We start from the raw sequence: 20,896 nt of genomic DNA, 5'->3' as shown, positions 1-20,896 counted from the left end.
ATAAGAGAAGAACAATTAAAGATAACTTGAAAATATTATTATTATTTAAATTATTATTTGAAAATGGTAAATCCTTGGGATCCCTGGGTGGCGCAGTGGTTTAGCTGCCTGCCTTTGGCCCAGGGCGCGATCCTGGAGACCCGGGATCGAATCCCACGTCAGGCTCCCGGTGCATGGAGCCTGCTTCTCCTTCTGCCTGTGTCTCTGCCTCTCTCCCTCTCTCTCTGTGTGACTATCATAAATAATAAATAAAAATTAAAAAAAAAGAAAATGGTAAATCCATGGCAGAGATGGTAGTTGGTGCCCATATCGATTACAGGCAGCTGTTAAAAATCATTATTATCAGAATATTCTGTTACCTTCAAAAATAGCTGGCAATTTTAAAAGTACCCTGTTTATCCAAAGGATACAAAAATAGATATTCGAAGGAGCACATGCACCCTGATGTTTATGGCAGCATTATCAACAATAGCCAAACTATGGAAAGAACCAAGTGTCCATTGATTGATGAATGGATAAAGAAGATGTCACACACACACACACACACACACACACACTGGAATATCACTCAGCCATCAAAAAGAATGAAATCTTGCCATTTGCAATGACTTTGATGGAACTAGAGCATATTACGCTAAGCGAAATAAGTCAATTCCACTCACATGTGGAATTTAAGGAACAAAACAGATGAACATAGGAGAAGGGAAGGAAAAATAAAGTGAGATAAAAACAGGAAGAGGCAAACCATAGGAGATTCTTAGGTATAGAGAACAAACTGAGGGTTGCTGGAGGGGAGGTGGGCGGGGGACTGGGCTGGGTGGGGGATGGGCATTAAGGAGGGCATGTGTCATGACGGGCACTGGGTGTTATATGATGAGTGGGATGAGGCACTGAATTCTATTCCTGAAACCAATACTACACTATATGCTAACTAACTTGAATTTAAAGAAAAGCTTGGAATAAATAAGTAAGTAAAAATCAAAAGTACCCTATTGCACAAGGTGTGGGGTGGGAAAAGAGGCGTTGACATAAAGTTCCTTCCATGTGCCACTCAACTAGGACACATCTAACTCTCATAACCTGATTAGGTAGAAAAAGAAAAAGGGTGAGGAGCCTCATTCTGCAGATGAGGAAACTAAAGCTTTAATTTAGGTAATTAAGGTCCCTGGGGCCACGCTATCAGTAAGTGGAAGAGCTAGGCTGGAGGCGTTGGCCAGTGTGGCTGGAGCTCCAGGCCATCCCCCCAGCCCACCCTGGCTCCCAGAAATTATTCACGAGGTTTAGTGCTTTGTATGGCATTAAAACTCAGTAGGCCTCTCCCTCCCTGAGGATTCTCTGGAAGGAACACGGAGGTAAGTGTTTTGGGTCAATTACTTTAGCTTTTATATTTCAAATGCCTTCAGAAATGCCATCCAGGGGGCTCCTGGGTGGCTCACATGGTTGAGCATCTACCTTCCATTCAGGTCAAGATCTCCGGGTCCTGGGATGGAGCTTTGGGTAGGGCTCCCTGCTCAGTGGGGAGCCTGCCTCTGCCTCTCCCTCGGCCTCTGCCTCTGCTTGTGTTCTGTCTCTCTCTGTCTCAAATGAGTAAATAAATCCTTAAAAAAAAAAAAAAAGAAAGAAAGAAAAGCCATCCACATCTCTTACTGTGTTACTGATTTGAGTAACGAATCACTGCCTGCACTCAGGCTCTAAGTCAAAATGTATTAAATGATACAACCTGAGTTTTGAGGTGTACAAAGATAAATAAGGGAGATTGCTGTGTTCTAGGATTTTATGCTCTAGCAGGGAAGCTGAGATAGTTCCTAAATAGTTTTAATACATCCCGTAAGACCCTAAGTGCTGTGTGGGAGTTCTGAGTATGGAAATGGAAGCCCTCCAGAGTGTGTATGGTTTGGGTGAGGAGACTAGAGGTGTAGGGCGGGTGTGGGAGGAAGGTGGGGTGGCTGACATTCCAGGGAAAGGAAGAAGTCAGGGAGCGGAGACCTAGAAGAGCAAGGTGACCCTGAGGTAGCAATGGAGGCAGTGTGGCTGCAGTGCCCGTTGGTACAGGGCATCAATGGGAGGCAAGCCTTCTACGTGACTCAGACCTTGCTCAAATTGAACTTCATTATTCTACTCTACCGTAAGCATTAATGACCTTCCAAGTAATCTCAACTTCTCTATTTTCCCTTGCTCGTTCAGCTGGGTAGCTATGGGATTGAAGGAGTCATAAGCCATGAGTGTCTGGGGCCCAGAATTGAGGGCATCCGTGGGTCATCCATCAACGTTTGCTGACTGAATAGAAGAAAGCGGGCCACTGGGATAAGATCTTTGTGTGTAGTTTCTGCTTGGAAGTGGCATTCATTCTTCCCTGCAATTGTTCCGGTGACTGTTACCTGCCAGACTGAGTGGAGCCAGGGTGCCCCGAAGGAGTTAACGCACAGGCGCCACCAAGGGAGATCTTTACTCGTGTGACCAGACCAGTCACAATGTAAAGTTCCTTACTGGTATGCACAGACATTGCTCCCGACCCGCTGAGTGATGATCTAGAGACAAAAATAAATAGACGGGGAAAGTTCAGACAACACAAGTATAGAGAGTCAGGGGCAAAAGTCTGGAGAAGCCAAGGGCAGCACCATTTCGACCAGTCCGGGCTAGGCACCCATTTGTTGCGTAGCAGCCTATTTGGGTTGATTAGCTGGGCTTAAAGAACAGAAAGAGGGCAACGTGTCCTTGCAAGGAATTTCAAGTGTGATTGCAGCAACATGATTCAAGAAAAAATGATTGTAGGTCGAATCAAAGGGGAAAAAGGACTACAGACAAGAGGAAGAGTATAGGCAGGCCACCACGCTGGGCTTTCAGGGCGTTGCTGAAGGGACCTGAACGTGGGATTGGGCCTGGGTGATTCGTTAGGCCCCATAACCCACTTTTCCAAAGACGACCTGCCACAGCAAGTTCTATAAAGGGGGAAGAGACAAATGGGTACTCTGTGGGAGGACTGCGTGTCAGGATCAGGATGGGACCCAGACAAGAGTGGGAGAAAAGAAGGAGGAGGTCGATGAGGGGTGGCTTTGAGCAAAAAGAAGAGAAGAGTGAACTGAGCCGGGCAGTGGTAGGAAGTGCTGGGGAGGCAGCCTGACTGTGGGGGAACCCCTGGAGGGCCGGGATGTAGCGATGGGCAAGGCCACGAGCCTTCTCTCCCCTTGCCCCGTGCATTCTCCTCTCCGTCAGGCCTCTGGGGTCAGTGGCACACAATAACCGAGGAAGTCACTCCCATCCTCCAAAATAACAAAACCATGATGAGAGCTGTCATGGAATGAGCACTTTGGGTGTCCTCAGCGCACAGTAGGCACCTCATGCTCATCTCTCAACAGAGCCAAGAGGTGTTGTTTTGTTTGTTTGGGCGTTTGTTCACTTATTTTATTTTATTTATTTATTTTAATTTTTAATTTTTATTTATTTTTGTTTGTTCACTTTTTTAACCAAAATCTGTACTAATTTCTTACGGCTGCTGTAACAAGTTACTACAAACTCAATGGCTTAAAGCAACACAAATGTAACCTCCGAGGTGGAGGTCAGACGTGTGAAATGAGTCTCACTGGGATAAAATCAACCTGTCCGCAGAGCGGCCCTCCTGGAGCATCTAGGGGAGAATCTGTTTTCTTGTCATTTCCCAGATGAAGAGAGGGAGGCTTGAGAGATTGCTTACTTTTACTCAAGGCCACTCTGCCAGAAAATGCAAAGGCTTAGATTCAGGGGCGCCCGGGTGGCTCAGTCAGGGAAGGGTCTGCCTTCCACTCAGGTCATGGTCCCGGGTCCTGGGATGGAGCTCCGTCTGGGGCTCCCTGCTCAGCGGGGAGTCTGCTCCTCTCTTTCCCTCTGACCCTCCTCCCTCTTCCTCTCTATTTATTTATAAATAAATAAATACTCTTGAAAAAAATAAAAAGCTGAGATTCAAACCCAACTCTGCCTGGCTTTGGATATTTCACTTAAACGCTATACAGTTTCTGAAGTCCTGTCACAGAGCTAATATAAAAGTGACCCCTGGCTCACTTCTGTGATGACCCCCAAGCAGAGCCACACAGGTCCCCCGTGTGGCTCAGATGCCTTTGCCAAGGTCAGAATCACGGGGCCTCTCTTCACTCACCTCTCCAGCTTCCTGTGTCTCCGTAGCTCCTGTCTCCTTAGCTCCTTGACATTGCACGCATATTTGCACATTTTCCTCAAACCCAGGGCTGCACCCACATGTTTTTCCAGAAAACTTGTTCAGATATATCCCAACCCTGCAGTTTTTTTCACCCACCTCTTAGGACCGAAATTCTTGGAAGGAAAAGGTGCAAATGTGCAGGTTAATGTGAGCTGACATTTCATAGCATCTCTTTGGTTGCTTGTGTTTTAGACTAGGTTGGTGTCTAGAGGACCCAAAACATTTGTTGCATCTGCCACACAGCCACAAATGTCCAGTGAGATGGTAGTTAGGGAGCCACGGGTAGGCTTCTCAGGGCTCACGGTGTAGCCTGGTGGCTGTAGTCTGTGAGCACACCCTGGACTTGGGGTCAGAATGCCAAGGTTCAAACCCCAGGCTTGTCCATCCTTTCTGTGGACCCCTGGACAGTGCTACTCAATGTCTACTTCCTCATTTATAAAATGGGTAAAACGCAATGTGTTTGATGGGGTCTTTGTGATTGCTGAGATAAAAGACGGGGAAGTGGCTGGCAAAAACTTTTTGCTTATAAACATGAGAAATTGTGATTGATAACCAGTGGCAGACATAGGAAGAGCAGGAAATTGGGCTATGGCTTTGCTTTATGCACTAGTGACTCCTGGGGCCTTGCCAGGAGGTTGGAAGGTGACTGGTCCCACTGCCAATGTCTTCTAGGTTGAGGTGAAGCAGTCTCTCTACCTTCCCTCTATCTCCTGCCTAGGATCCACTCTGCTGTAGGGATCTATAGGCCTTACACATGTGTGCTTCTTCTTATTTTCCATGGAAGGATTCAGGGGTGAGGGGTGGGGTGGGGTAATAATCTCTTTGGAACCAGAAAAAAAGCTACCCCGTTGTGCTTGGGGTATGTGGCCAGAGTCAGGTATCAAGCAGCACATCTGGATGGGAGGGACCCTTTCTGCATTCCATCAGCATTCCTGAACTGTCAACACCCGGATACTGGGCTTCATCGCTCTGGCTTTGGCTAGCTCCAGGGCCTCTGCTCCAGACTGAGGTGATGTAGAGTGGGCACTCGTTATTCTCCTCTGTGCCCAGGCCGCTTTCCTCCTGACGCAGAATTTACTTAGGGAGGATTCTGCTCCCCTTCTGCATTCTTTTCTCCTGGTATCAACATACAAGGGGGCCCCTGCACTTTTCTGCATGAGTCTCCAAAGCAGGAGAAGGCCCTGAGACTGCATTTTATTTATCTTTCTAGGTCCAAGGTGGCACAGTGCTTGACACATAGTTGGCACTCAATAAATTATTTTGCTAAATAAAAGGCAGATAAAGTAGATTTTAGCTTGGGTTAGAGAATACAGTAAAGTGGGAAGAGCAGGGGCTTTGGACAGACCTGAGTTTGAATCTCTGCTCTGCAGCTTACCGGTTTTGTGAGCTCAGGTCATTTCTTAATCTTACTGAGCTTTATCTCTAAACAGGTATCATAATCACTAACTCAAAAGGTTACTGTGAAAATTCAGTGAGAATATAGGTGAATATTAATACAATATTATTACCCAACCAATATTAATTTTATTTTTGCCTTCAATTTCTTGAAGCAGATAGACCAAGCCAACAGACTTGAATGGTGAAAGCACCGAAAACTAGTGATTTTATTTTGCTTTAAAACACAGAGCCGCATTTCAAAGAACATATGATTTTAATACGTGATGTGAATATATAAAACCAGATCAAAGTTTGGCTGAAGCAAGAGTGGAGAGTTTTCCCTCATCAGTTCTGAATTTCCAAGCCACATGGTGAGCCCCCACGTGGCTAGGAACCACTCTTCTAGAACTAACAGGAATGAAAGATGTAGGAAAAGTACTGAGTTCAAAGGCAGTTGCCCAGGGAGTTAGAAGACACTCAAGAGTGAAGTTGGGAAACCCTGGTCAAGAGGTAATGTTGATATTACCTAGTCTCTGTGTCAAAGAGACCTGTGTTGGGTGGAAAACTTCTAGGAAAGTTTCCTGGAAAAGAGGCAACTTCCATAATAGACAGAGAAGGGGTCTGGGAAGGGGTTCCTGGCACACTTGGAGCAAAGGCAATGTGATTTCTATGAAAGGAAATGGTCAGGCCTGGCTAAGCCTTCAGAATTCTTTGAAGGCTCTGAACACCTGTGCACCAGGGCAGACTAATGAACTTATTAAGTAAAAACAAGAAAAACTTAGACAAATTTTCACACTGATAGCTGTTAAAAAAAAAAAAAGACATTATGAATTTATGGCCCTTACCGGAGAAGACAGGCATGGAGAGAGAACCAAAAGGAGGCCCAGATGGCACCATTCTACATACAGAATAAAAACTGTGGTGTTCCCTAGGGCTTTGCCTAGGATGTGGTGCCCAGTTGTTTGATCAAATACCAGTCTAGATATTGCTGTGAAGAGAGTCTTACAGACATGATTGACATTTAAATCACGATATTAAATCAATAGGCTTTGAATAAAGCAGATTACTTTCCGCAACAGGAATGGGCCTCTTCTAATCAGTTGAGGGCCTTCAGGGCAAAGACAGATTTCCCAAGCAATTCTACCTCAAAACTGCAGATTTCAGACTCAAGACTGCTTCATCAGCTTCTTTCCTGGATTTTTGGTTGCTCTACAGATTTGGGGCTTGTGAGCTCCTACCCACGTGAGCTATTTCCTTAAAACAAATATCTCTTTATTTGGCTGAAGATGTAGAGGCTTTGTAGTCAGTCCTCTTGTTGAGCAAATGAGGAAACTGAGGCTCCCAGAGGGGAAGTGACTTGTTCAAGATCACAGATGTGTTTGTAGAGTCAAGATTCAAGTCCAGATCTCCTGACTCTTAACAGCCTTTTATTTATTTATTTATTTATTTATTTATTTATTTATTTTTATTTTTTTTAATTTTTATTTATTTATGATAGTCACACAGAGAGAGAGAGAGAGGCAGAGACACAGGCAGAGAGAGAAGCAGGCTCCATGCACCGGGAGCCCGACGTGGGATTCGATCCCGGGTCTCCAGGATCGCGCCCTGGGCCAAAGGCAGGCTCCAAACCGCTGCGCCACCCAGGGATCCCTATTTATTTATTTTTAAGATTTTATTTATTTATTCATAAGAGACACACAGAGAGAGGCAGAGACACAGGCAGAGGGAGAAGCAGGCTCTGTGAAGGGAGCATGATATGGGACTTGATCCCAGGACCCTGGGATCATGACCTGAGCCAAAGGCAGACGCTCAACCACTGAGCCACCCAGACATCCCTTAACAGCCCTTTAGCGAGTTTGTCACTAATCATTCTTCTTTTTAAGATAGGTAGGCACCACCTCCCTTTATGCCTCTTTAAAGTTGAGAGAAAGCCCCAATGCCCTGCCCTGTTCTTTTCCCTTACAGGTTAAGCCATGAAGGGAGTCTCATAAACAAAGCTGGCAAGGATAGAGCCTTCTGCCTTTGCCCTCCATTCAAAGTCTTCCTCACTCATTGCCCTAATTTCTAAAATCCCACAAGACAATCACTCGTTTGCTCCTGATCAGAATGCACATCCATATAAAAGAGGCACATTGAGTCTTATGAGCCATCAGTGTCAATGCCTCAATGTGAATAATTTTATCAGATCCCTTATATTTCCAAAGGGAGAAGAAAAACACACGAGAGAGAAAGAGACCCAAGGAGTATAGAACCTCAATGGACTACCCTAACTCATGATCTGGGGTCTTGGGTCTGTCTTCCGTGGATAGAGACTGAGTCTTGGCAATATGATGTGTCTTCCCATCCTACCTTCTGCCCTTTTAGCCTCCAGTATGTATCAGCTATTTCAAATATGGGGTCTATGGAAACTTTCGTGTGTTATTCCAACGTACCACTTCCCCCATAGGTGTTAGACTTGCTTTTTAACTTGGCAGGGATAGAAAACAAGCAAATGGGGTGAGGTGAATTTTAAAAGGTGAGATTGGTAGAGGGCTGTTAAGAGAGCCAATTAGTGGCTGTCCACTTCAGAAATGTTATCACCCTTGACTGAAAGTATGCAGCTTGCCCGAAAGTGTTTTCCACATTCAAGAATAGCCTCTGTGAGCCCCACCCTGTGGAAAACTGCCCAGTGGCCTGGCACCATGATGATATACTCCAATTGCTCAACATCCCAGGAACTCCTTTGCTCTGAGGAGGGCAAACATTTTAAAAGGCTAGGTTTTATTTTTTTTTCCTTGTGCCCTCATTCCATTTGTTTTCTTATAAAAATTACTCATATCCGTAGTGTTGATGTTTCCAGACACATTGAATGGGTCTAAAAACCATTGCTCACTAAACAAACCCTTTCAAAGCAGAAGAAAAAGAAGTGAGTCTCTCCCATCAAGCATGAGCTCATTTTTTCAAGTTCATTACCTCTTTTCCTCACCCAAGTTTGTTGGGCCAGAGCACACGCAAACCACACCTCAAACTCTAGCTCATGCTAGAGAAATTTGGATTAACAAAGGAAAAAAAGAGAGAGAGAGAAATAGGAGAGGAAGAAACAAGAAACACACTGTGCTGTTCCCTTAGCCCCGACCTTGAAACCCAGAACAAAGGCAGACAGTTGTTCGACTTGGAGGGGAGAAGAAAGGTGGGTGTGGGGATTTTAGATCAGAGCCATTGCTGGTCTGCTTATATTTAGGGAAGGGATGAGTCCCTGGGAAAGGTGACAAGCAGTGCTTGTTCCCATGGCCATGACACCCAGGGCTCACAGCATCCATTGGTTTTTCTCCCTTTCAAGCTCTAAACCTGCTCTCAGTAATATGGTAACTAGTAGCCACATGTAGCTATTTTCATTCAAACTAGTTCAATTACATAAGATTTAAAATTCAAAATAAAATAAAATAAAATTCAATCCTTGATGGGATGAGCACTGGGTTATGCTACACATTGGCAAACTGAACTCCAATAAAATAATAAAAAATAAAATTCAATCCTTTGGTTGCAATAGCCCCATTTAAAGTGCTCAATAGCACTTGCAGTTGGTGGTTATTGTATAGAACATTTCCATCATCACAGAGAGTCCTGTTGGATGGCACTGCTCTGGACTCTTGATGTTTGCCAGCTGACCTCAGAGTCATTCACCCACCTTAAGTCAGGACTAAGAAGCAGTGGCTCATTCTCAGGCAAGTGAGGACCTCAGGGGCGGGCAATGCCAGCTGGATGCCCGGCCCCAAGGCAGGAATGCTATGGAGACTCCTTGGGGAGGTAAGATTAGGGCGCCTCTTTATGAATTCAGCCTTTGCCCCAGTTAGGGAACATCAGGGGTGTGGGCAGCCTGCAGGGACTCATCGGTGTTTGCTCTTGGTAAGAATGTAAGCAGGAGAGGTCAACAAGAGACTCTGAGATTTCATTTGTTTTTCTCGACTAAATGGTGTGTAAATTCCCTTTTGGATTTACAAGTCTATGATTCTTTCCAGGTAGTTAAAAAAGAAATTGGTGATTTGGTTTTTCAGCCTATTGTAGCAGAAAGCAAAAAAGGCTGTTACAGCAGAAAGCAAAATGAGGAAAAAAAAAAAAAGCAAAATGAGAAAATTTCTTCCTCATTAAGGAGAACTAATCAAAAGGAAAACTGTTTCTTTACAAGATTTGAAAATATGTGTGTGTGTGTGTGTGTGTGTGTGTGTATAAGATCTAAATGAATTCTTTCTTCTTCTGGTTAGCCAACTGTATTCAGGGAAGAAATGATTGGTCAACATTGTCTTTAATTTAAAAAAGGACATTGAAATTAAAGAAATTCCAAATGTGTTCAAAATCTTTGAAACTAGTTATAAGTGGAGTTTTAAACCTATAAACATAAACTAATACTAGCATTATTGGAAACTCAATTCGTATTACATGTAGAAATGTTGTTACAATGAAAAATATATTTAGGATCTGTGGACCCTGTAGATCAACTAATTGGTGAAGAGTAAAAATAAATTATGTAAAAATAACATTACATAGATAAAGCTAATTTGTTGACTTATTTCAACTGCCACATTTCTTAAACAGAGTTTGCAGAGAAGAAACCATGAGTAAATTGCCTCACATATTCCATTACAAGTAGGCAGGATCAAATGATTTCAGACAAGATGACCAGGGAACTTTCTACTACATTATTAAGAAAGAACATGACCCATTTCCTTAAATTTTCTTTTTGCTTCTCTGACTTCACAAGGAAATTGGGGTCCACGGGGGTCTGTCTGAAACTTTAATCAGGAGACATAGGTTTTCCCAGGGTTCTTGGATTTTCTTGGTCGTTCGGTCAGGAAATTGGAGGGTAAAATTAGGATGGGTGAATAACACTCTCAGATCCTTCATTTCAGTTCTGAGAACTGGACAATTTCAAAAGGTTTGAGAAGGCAATTTGTACATTTAAAGTAAAAGAGAACAAAATCGTCATAATAGTCTAAGTTACAAAAAATGATGGATCTCTTCACGAGGAAATTATCTTCTTCCCCTCGCCCTTTCAGGCCCCAGCTCACCTCCCAGGAAAGCAACCCAACCATTGAGAGTGCAGTTGGCTTCCCTGCAGAGTGAGATCCGACTACTCACCTGCTTCTCCTCCTCCTCCTCCTCTTCCTCCTCCTCCTCCTTGGGCTGTCCTGGCCCTCTCTGCACGCTGCTCTGGCCTGAGGTGCTTTTCTACCCAGCACCAATTCTCTGAACCTCCTGGACCAGGGAGGAATGGTCTGTGATTGGGAGGAGGCATCTCACATGAGCTGAACCTGATGCCGCCTGAGCTTGCCTCACTGAGGCCGGAAGTAACAGGAAGTTTCCCGACTGGAGATTTCTGCTACTTTGGAATGTGTGATTCTGACAGATGGCAGCACCTTGACAGGCCTTAGCTCATCATCACTCCTCTGGATTTCTCCTAGGTCTGGGCTTTTGTTTTTGTTTTGATTTGATTTTTTTAAAAAAAATTTTATGATTTGATCCTTATTTTTGCTTTTGTGCCCTTAAAGGCCTATCTATTGTCCTGATTGCTCAGAGTCATGCTGGTACATGTCTGTCTGTCCAGGGTCACGTCTAGTTTCGGTTTTCATAACTTGCATATGCTACATTTAGGGGGGAGAGCAATTGCCCAATTAATACACCATAGGTGGTCCAAAGACCAATGAGAGTAATACTGCCCCTCCCTCTTCTCCCCTCCCCACCTCTGCCCTCCCCTCTCTTCCCCTCCTTTTGTCTTCCCTTCTCTTCCTTCCCTCCCCTTCCCTTCCCATCCACTGGAGCCACCACTTCATACCCAGCACCAACATTTCTGTTAATGTCTGCGTAACATATCATGGTTTATGCGCACAGTAGTTTATTTAGCCTACAGTTCGGGATGGGTGATGGCAGCAATATTAGAATTTGTTGAGTGCTTTCATCAACAGATGCAGGCATTTTCTTGGGTCTGGATCATCTCTGTAACAGGTTAGGTTCTTTAGGAAGCAGACCCCGAGACAAAGTTTAGTGTGCAGTATATTTATTAGGGAATGGCCCTGTGATTAATACCCTTGGAAGGGAGAGGAAAGAAATAGGATTGGGCAGAGAGAGAAGACAAGTGGCCATGCAGGTGGGACTGTCTCGGGCAACCCCCTCCCTCCAGCCGGGAAGCTCCAGGAGATGTTGGCCTGCCACGGTTGTTCTGCATGGGGCCCCTCTGTGATCAGTCCTTAAATAGAGGTCACCCTGGGAAGGTGGCTTTCAGGGTGAGGCTAGCCCTGAAGGGGGCTGACACTGGAGGCTGGGGTTGTCAGCACTCCCAGCAGCTGGGCAGCACACACCCCCTTGTTCGGGGGGGACCTGCATGGGGCATCGGTGCGTTCATCACACGCCTTATTCCTCCTCAGTCCTCCAGGGCCCACTTAGATATGGCTTGATAATTCACACAATGGAGTTCTATTGAGACTGTGAAAAATGATGCCATAGAAAAAATTTTAATGATGTGGAAATATATTCACTCACTTATTCAACAAATAGTTATTGAGAACTTCTGATGTGCCAGGCACTCTTCTAAGTGCTAACAATAAAAAGAGCAGGTTATAAATAGCTTGTACAGTTTAACCTTTGTATATGAGTGTATATATATTTGCACACATATGAATACACATTCATATATATATGACTTAAAGAGTTAAGGATGTAAAGTAAATATCAACAGATTTATATCTGGATGATATAATATGGATGGATTTTCTTTTTTTTTCATAGTTTCTATGTCTGCAAAGGATCTCTATTACATTTATATAGAGAGAAACATAAATTATTAAAAGCATACTCTTTTGGAAATCTTTGTGATAAAGCAGCAAGGAAGCAAACAAGGACATATGTTCCCATTCATATTATGTTCTATTACTAGGATTATGTGGGGGAGAAAATAAGCATGAATCTTTTCAAAATAAATAATGTGAACACAAAAGCCCATAACAAGAAAAGAGTAGCTAGGAAAGGAAGATTAATTTTCAGACAATAATTGCCACTCCTCCGCCCTCAGTACCTCTCAGAAATCTGGAAGTAAAAAGGTGTATGCATGTCTCTCTCTGCCTGGCCGTTCACTTCACCATCACCTTCCAATGCTTCTTCCTTCTCTGTGGTCATTCCAAGGTGAGCTAACAAACCTGGTGACTGACGCGACGTCTCCTGAGCTGCAAGATGTTGGTCCTACACGCTCCCTCAGACTTTCCAACCCTCATGGGGTCTCTCTTTCATCTTTGGGACAAGGAACTTCTCTTCACAGTCACTACATTCCCTAAATGGACCCCTCACTTCAAATTCACTATGTTATGGGGGCAGGGAGGGAGTCGCAGTGTAAACTGGATGGGAAAGCAATGGGCTTTCTGGAAGTTCTGAGTTACTTCATGGCTTTTGCTCTACGCACCAGTTTTAGGAAGAAAGTTTTCTTAAACCATGATTTTGTCTGCCATACTTTCAGTTCTTCTAAAAGGCCCAGGCACTGTAAGATTTACCCTTCACAGTGGGCCTGTGAAGTGTATACTATTATGACTCCCCATTTTACAGATGAGGGAAGCGGGGGATTGAGAAGATTAACTTGCCCATGGTGACAGAGCTATTTAGGGGTGACAACTCCCATTGGTCTGTCCTCAGGGACTGAACTCTTTCTTAACTATAGGCTATCCTGTTTGAGGGTAGACAATTGGTGTAACCTTGAAAATGATATTAACATCTTAATTAATGTGATTTTTTTCTATTAACTGGTTAATGAGGTTAATAGAGAGTAGAATAATGTTCGTGGGATAGGTAAGAAGCCAGTGTCTATGAAACTGGCTCACAAGTCAGTCAGCCCAAGCACCGAGGCTCCCTGTGGTGTGGAGCCAGTCACCAATCAGAGCTCAGCTTCTGTTTTAGAAATGACCAAGCCAAACCTGAAGACTATGTGCCCAAGGTGCCCAGGTCCCACCAGTTCTCTGGTGCCTCTTTAAGACTGCTTTTTCTCCAGCAGGTCTTGACTCCCTTTGCAAATTCTACTGAAATACATAAATTTAGGGTTTTTGGCCTTTGATGGGTCAACTGCCTTACGCAGCTGTCCTCTTGCTCAACATTAATTGACATTCGCCTATTCTCTTCAGCTCCTGTAGATGATAAATGCTTAACTTGGTTCATATTTTAGATTATGGCCACCACAAGATAACGTCTTCTTCTTCTTCTTTTTTTTTTTTAAAGATTTTATTTACTTATTCATGAGAGACACAGAGAGAGAGGTGGAGACACAGACACAGGGAGAAGCAGACTTCCCGACAAGATGACTTCTTGAAGCAAACTCAGCCCTCTCCCAGGAAAGGGACATGCCATTATTAATAACTTTTATAATTGGAGGGGACATTGGCCCATTTCAATAAGCAGTTATGGTTATTATATTGAGTAAATATATTCCAATAAAATAACCAGTTAGCCCAATTTTTCATCCAATGAAGAAATGTCTCTGTAACATCTTGATATTCAGTTAAAGGGGCAAGTCTGTGAAACTGGTTGTGTTTACTGCAGAGACATTTATTGAGGATGTTGTACACAATCATCCAAGTTGGGTCTAAGATATCTCAGTATCTGGAATGATTATATCTTTCCTAATGAACTAGTTTGTTTTTAACTATTTTAAAACTACTTTTAACTGTTATTAGTTATAAGTCTTTAATCAGTTTTGCCTCCGTTCTTATTCTCCCATTGAAACTGCTTGTCAAGTTACAGACAACCTCTATTTTGCTAAATCCGGTAGACACTTCTTTTCATTTTACTTAGCCAATCAGCAGCAACTAGTATAGCTGATGACTCCATTCTTCTCCTACTACTCTCCTCTTCTGGCTTCCATAATACCATATAGCTGTTAGGCTTCCCCTAATTCTCTGCTTGCTCCTTCTCAGTCCCCATTGATGTCTCCTCTTGGGCCTGACCAGTTGCATTAGAAGACTCAAGAATAGGATCCAGCTCTCAATTCTGAGTCTGGCTCTGAAACCACACCACCATCAGGAGTCAGCTCCTCCCTCCTTGCCTTTCACTCATTCCCACCATTTCCTTTTTTGAAGGTTCAACAGGATAAAGCAACATTATCTAGATTTAAGGAAAATAATAAGAATTCTAGGTCTTTGTCTTCTTATAAGTACAATTGTGTTTCTCTGCTTTTCTCTTGGAACTTGGCCACCAGCTCTTAAAGAACAGTGAATTAGGTTGTGGCCTCTCTCAATTTGATATTAGTAAGCATATACACTTCTGATTTTTAAAAGTTTTTGTTTATTTTATTAGATATTGGGGGTAGAAAATTCTGTGATGCAGTTTAAAGCTACACGCTTAATCAGAAGGGTCCTAAGAATGTTTAAGAACATAAATCAGACTTTCTGGTTCCCCCCCCTGAAAACAGCTCAGTGGCTTCCTTTTGTGTTCAAGAGTAGGATCCAAGCTCCCCACTGTAGCTTATAAGTCACTCATGTATTCGCCAACTTCATTGGGTACTACTTTCATCCTATCTGTGGTCCAAACACATGGCTTTCACACTTGCCATTCTTTTGAGCAAAAATCCATTGGCCCTAGTGGTTCTGGGCTGCCTCCTCATCATTCTTCAGGTGCAGCTCTGCTCTCACTTCCTCTGAGAAGCCTTTCTTGATGGCCCTTCCTAAAGTAGCCTGCCTGTCCGCTCCACTCTAGTCCCATGCTCTCTTTTATTATTTATTTATTTTTTTCCTCGCTCTCTTTTAAACATGTTTTATTTCCTTCGTAAAAATAGGCTGCTATTATCTTATTTGTTGTTTTTCTTCCTCTGCCTTTGCTGCCTTACTGAAACTAGAATAGTTTAAAATGAATGAATGGGCAGCTCCGGTGCCTTAGTGGTTTAGCGCCGACTTCAGCCCAGGGCCTGATCCTGGAGACCCGGGATCGAGTCCACATCAGGCTCCCTGCATGGAGCCTGCTTCTCCCTCTGCCTGTGTCTCTGCCTCTCTCTCTCTCTGTCTCTCTCTTTGTGCCTCTCATGAATAAATAAATAAAATCTTTAAAAAATTAAAAAAAAATGAATGAATGAGTTTCTGAATTGGGAGGTTTAGGGTGAATTAGATCTATTTGTCCTGGGCAGGCGGGGGGTAGGGAGCCCATTGCATTAAATAATGCTTGAGAAGAGCTAAAAGTATCTGACCGAAGTGCCAGTTTTATGAAGGGATCTGCATTTCTTTCTGTATTGCCCTAAATTATTCTCTGCTTTTAAAATATTCATTATTCTATTCTGATAATAAAATGAATGCACACCCATTGCAGAAAATAAAAAACACTTTTCTTCCTTATCCAGTGATAAATAAAATATATATTGTGGTGCAGAATCATTCATTCAGGAACTACTTGAGGTATTATTATGCGTCAGGCACAGTTCTAGCAGGCATTAAACAGATGAAATCCCTACCCTTATGGCAGTTTTGATCTTCTTTGCATTGCCCCCAACATAATTGGGATCATAACTTATTTAGTCTTCTAAACCCGTTATTTTCACTTACAAAATGGTGCAGACATTTCCCTATGTGATAATTCTACAACATATTTTTAATGTATATATTATATCCTACCATATGAATGCTGTTATATATTTAACTATATCCCAAAGGATATAGATTCAGATTTTCAATTTTTCAGTATTATAAAATAATGTGAATATTCTTATACATACATTTTTAAACACATTTCATTATTTCCTTAGTGTAAATTCCTAGAATTAGAATTTCTGACTAAAGGGCATGTTTGTTTTAAAGTGTTTGGATTCAAAAAGCAAAACAAAACAAAACAAAATAAAGTGTTTGGATTCAGGGCACCTGGAGGGTTCAGTGGTTGAGCGTCTGCCTTTGGCTCAGGGCATGATCCCAGGGTCCTGGGATCGAGTGTCCCATCGAGCTCCCCACAGGGAGCCTGCTTCTCTCTCTGCCTGTGTCTCTGCCTCTCTCTGTGTCTCTCATGAATGAATAAATAAAATCTTTTTTTTTTTAATAAAGCATTTGGATTCATGTGATCCAATTGAATTCCAAAGAGGTTGTAAAAGGTATATTCCCCACAACAGTGTAAAAAAGGACCCACTTAACTGCACTTTTAGCTAGGTTAGGTGCCATCTTTAAAACATTCTTTGTCTAAAAAATACTTAATTGGTATCTAATTTTTGTTTGATTTCTATTTCTTTGGCTATAAATAAATGTCCCATTCATGTTCTTGGCCTTTTTTGATTGGTTTTAAAAATTGATTTGTGGAACTTGTCATATATTTAGGGTATTGACCTGCCATGTTCACTGCAACCATTACTCTTGCTTAATCATTTACATTTTGCTAACTTTGATACTTTTAAAATATTTCATGTCAATTATACAAATATTTTCCTTAATGATTTTCACCTTTGGCATTATGCTTAAAAGAGGCTCTCCAACTTAAGATTTGTATTTTCCTATTTTATTTCTTTCAGTCTGTCTCTTTCTCTACTTAACTCTTTGTAGGTATATGTATACAGTTATGTATGTATATGTGTGCTATATGACATGGGGTAGATCCAGCTATACTCGTCCAAATAATTAAACAGTAAGTACAGCAACATTAATTGGGTGCATAGAATCTCATTGTATAGATATGTCATAATTTATTTGATCAGTCTGTGGCTGGACATTTTTGAGGTTGGAAAAGTTATCCCCACTTTTTTCTCAATATAAAAATTTGACACAAATCTCCCTTATAAATTCTCCAGGCTTAGTGTCATTTCTGGATGTGTAATTTGACTATACGAGTGATTTCATTTTGGAGCAGGTTGGGTGATGACAAGGTGTGGCTCTAGTAGTAGATGACTAAAATGGAGTGTAAAGGTCATTAGAAAGGAGGAGTCCTTTGTTACTCATACATAGCTCACTCTTCCCCCTGGTATCTGCCCACACTGCGTTTGGAGCCTCTGAGGCTCTGCCTGGAAGAGCATCTTCTCCCTCTACTGAGCCACCTTTGTGAGTTTGGAGGTGGAACTTCTGCCCTGGTTTATCTGTCCCGTTTGCTTTCTGTTTTCAGAAATCACAAAAATCTCTGGTTTCTCTCTCTCCTGCTTTGAGTATCAAAATGGATTTACTTAAAAAAAAAAAGATTTTATTTCTTCATGAGAGACACAGAGACACAGGCAGAGGGAGAAGCAGACTCCTTGTGGGGAGCCTGATGCAGGACTCGGTCCCTAGGACCCCGGGACCATGACCTGAGCCAAAGGCAGTCGCTCAACCACTGAGCCACCTAGATGCCCCAAAATGGATTGACTTCTTTTTGTAAATCTTTCCTGTTAGTTTTTTTTTTCCTGTTAGTTTAATGGAGTTTGAGAAAAACCACTTTTTTCTTTTTTAAAACAACATTACAACACAGAATTAGGCAGACAACTCTGCCTACAGGAATCCTCTCTGTTCATAACCACAGGCCACACTACTACTTTCTTTCTCTGATGCCGGTGTACTGCAAATTCTGCTAATGCTACGGAGGAAAAAATAGCCTTTTGAGAGCCTAATAGGGCACTGGCACACTAGTATTGCTTGCCACACATAAAAAGCACAATTTTCTCTGAGTTTTAGCCTTATGTTATTCCCAGACAACTGCCATGATGATTCAAGCACAGAAACACAGATGCCTGGCATCTGTGTAGTAGTGTTCTAGTTTTTCCACAGTTGGCCATACCTCTGTGCACAAAAATATAGCTAGACATATGAGCACAAAAACATGAACACAACTGTACTTATATCCTCATGTATATATATTCACATTGATTACATAAGGGGGAAAGAAGGTAAGTGGAGGAGAGTAACACAGAATAGTAGTCAAGAAATAATATGAGGCTTTATTGTGGAGATCATTTCACCGTAGACACATATATCTATAATCATCACATTGGACACCTTACACAATGTTATATGTCAACTATATCTCAATAAAGCAGGACACACACATGTGCATATGTGGTAAATAATAGGAAGCTAATTGAAAAAAATAAAGCATTTGCAAGAGACCGAAGAGACAAGGGAATTTGTAAAAAAATGGAAGAAATAGGATCATTCTCCTGTAAAGCTCAGGTATTCCTGTTTCCAATGTTTCTGAGTTTCTCCTTCACTCCTCTGTTGTAAGGTGGACTTAAAAATATTAATGTCCACGTTTATTCTTTTTTAAATAATAGCTTTATTGATATATAATTCATATACCATAAGATTCACCCTTTTGAAGCATATAATTCAATGGTTTTTGGAACACAGTCGTGCACGATCACTACTATCTAATTCCAGCACATTTTCATCACCCCCCAAAGAAACCTCATGTTCATTGCATTCACTCCCCATTACCCGCCCTCCTCTGCCTCTGACATCCACGAATCAACTTCCTATCTCTATGGATTTGCCTATGCTTGACATTTCACATACAAACATGGATAACGTATGGCCTTTGTATCTGGCTTCTTTCACTTGCCAGAATGTTTTCAAGGTTCATCCATGTCATAATCATGGATCAGCACTTCATTCCTTTTTAGAAGTGATATTCCACTGTATACATACATCACATTTTCTTCACTTTGAGTTTTTAAAAAAATTGTGATAAAAAGCACATCACATAAGATCAATGATCATAACCATTTTTAAACTTACAGTTCAGTGGTATTAAGTACATTCACACTGTTGTGCAGCAGGCCTCTGGAACTTTTCTTCTTGCAAAACAGAAACTTGATGCCTGCTAAACAACTTCCTATTTTCCCTACCCCAGTCCGCTAGCCATCATTTTACTTTGTTTCTATGAACTTGTCTGCTTTAGATACCTTATATAAGTGGAATTGTACAATATTTGTCATATTGTGAATGGCTTATTTCACTTAGCATCATGCCCTCAGGGGTGACCTATACTGTAGCATGTGATGGAACTTCCTCCCTTTATAAGACTGAATACTATTCCTTTGTATGTATTTATGATATTTTGCTTATCCATTCATCTGTCGATTAATCACATTTCAAAAATCCATTCATCACTTGCTGGGCATCTTCGCTGTCTCCACTTTTTGGTTATTATGCATGCTGTTGGGAACACGTGTGTATGGGTTTTTGTCAGGTCATTTATTTTCAGTTGTTTTGGGTATATACGTACGTGTGGAACTGATGAGTCATATAAGACAACATTTAACTTTTTGAAGAATTGCCATGCTGTTTTCCAAAGTGGCTGCGCCATTTTATGTTCCCACCAACAGTGTGTAGTGTTCTAGTTTTTCCACATCCTTGTCAACACTTGTTATTGTCTTCTTGATTACAGCCATTCTAGTGGGTGTGAAGTGGTAGCTCACCTTGGTTTTGATTTCCATTTCCCTAATGATGAATGATGTTACTATTTATTCTTTAAGTGGAAGAGGGGAGGGGAAAATGGCCTAGTTCCTTTACTTTCTGTTACTGTGATATGGCGTGGTGGGGAATGTAGTGAGGGAGGATCATTAGGATTGCTCAGGTAAAACAGAATATTAATGCTGTTGATAATAATAGCACTAAAATAGTAAGAGCTAACAGTAACAGGCACTATTCTGAGTGCTTTTACATGTTATCTCATTTAACACTTGGAACACTCACACCTCCATCTCTCTGTTTTTAAAAAAAGATTTATTTATTCATGAGAGAGAGAGAGATAGAGAGAGGCAGAAGGAGAAGCAGGCTCCCTAAGTCCCAATGTGGGGCTCCATCCCAGAACCCCAGGATCATGACCTAAGCCAAAGGCAGACACTTAACCGACTGAGCCACCCAGGTCCTCTCACACCTCATATGTATAGGAATATCTCCTTCTTCAGAAGAATCCTTGGAGGATTCCTTCAAAGGGGATCCTATCTTTTGATCTCTGGTTGTTCTGACATTTTTCTTCCACGTGGCCATCTGTGTCCTCTCTCAGCCCTACTCCGAAAAGGCCTTCCCTGAGACTCCACTTTTCTTCCTAGCTGACAGCTCATTCCACCTAGATTCTCACCGTTAGTGTTTACTCCGGACCTGGGATTACTTCTTACCACTTAAGGACTAAGAAGTGAATATATTTTTAGCTGACTGATCTTCTCCACTAGACAGCTCTTTTAGCAGAGAGCCCGAGTAACAGAAAGTGAGACCTGATCTACTGTGTTATTCCTTCTTCTTTCAGTCCTGTGTGTTCATACAGAATTATGGGGCCATACCAAGCTCATCCCCTTTGGTCCACTGCCTCACTGCAAAAGTTCAAAATGACAGTTGTGAAATGTATCACAGAAAGCCAATGAGAAGGGCTGAAATGACTGGAGTGGGCTGGCCT

The 20,896-nt window shown here is 42.2% G+C and overlaps 1 protein-coding gene across 1 annotated transcript in view; it reads right to left on the bottom strand.

The window, feature by feature from the left end:
- Window positions 1–10,838, bottom strand: part of UPK1B (uroplakin 1B) — a 29,669-nt gene extending 18,831 nt beyond the window's left edge. The window contains exon 1 of the mRNA XM_025476728.3: window positions 10,682–10,838. The gene's annotated coding sequence lies outside the window, so the exon portion shown is untranslated. The remainder of the gene's footprint in view (window positions 1–10,681) is intronic.
- Between the last annotated feature and the right edge of the window lie 10,058 nt (window positions 10,839–20,896).

This window comes from Canis lupus, chromosome 33 (genome assembly GCF_003254725.2).
Source record: "Canis lupus dingo isolate Sandy chromosome 33, ASM325472v2, whole genome shotgun sequence".
Lineage (NCBI taxonomy): Eukaryota > Metazoa > Chordata > Mammalia > Carnivora > Canidae > Canis > Canis lupus.
The sequence above is the reverse complement of the archived record's forward strand: the minus strand, read 5'-3'. Positions and strand labels throughout refer to the sequence as shown.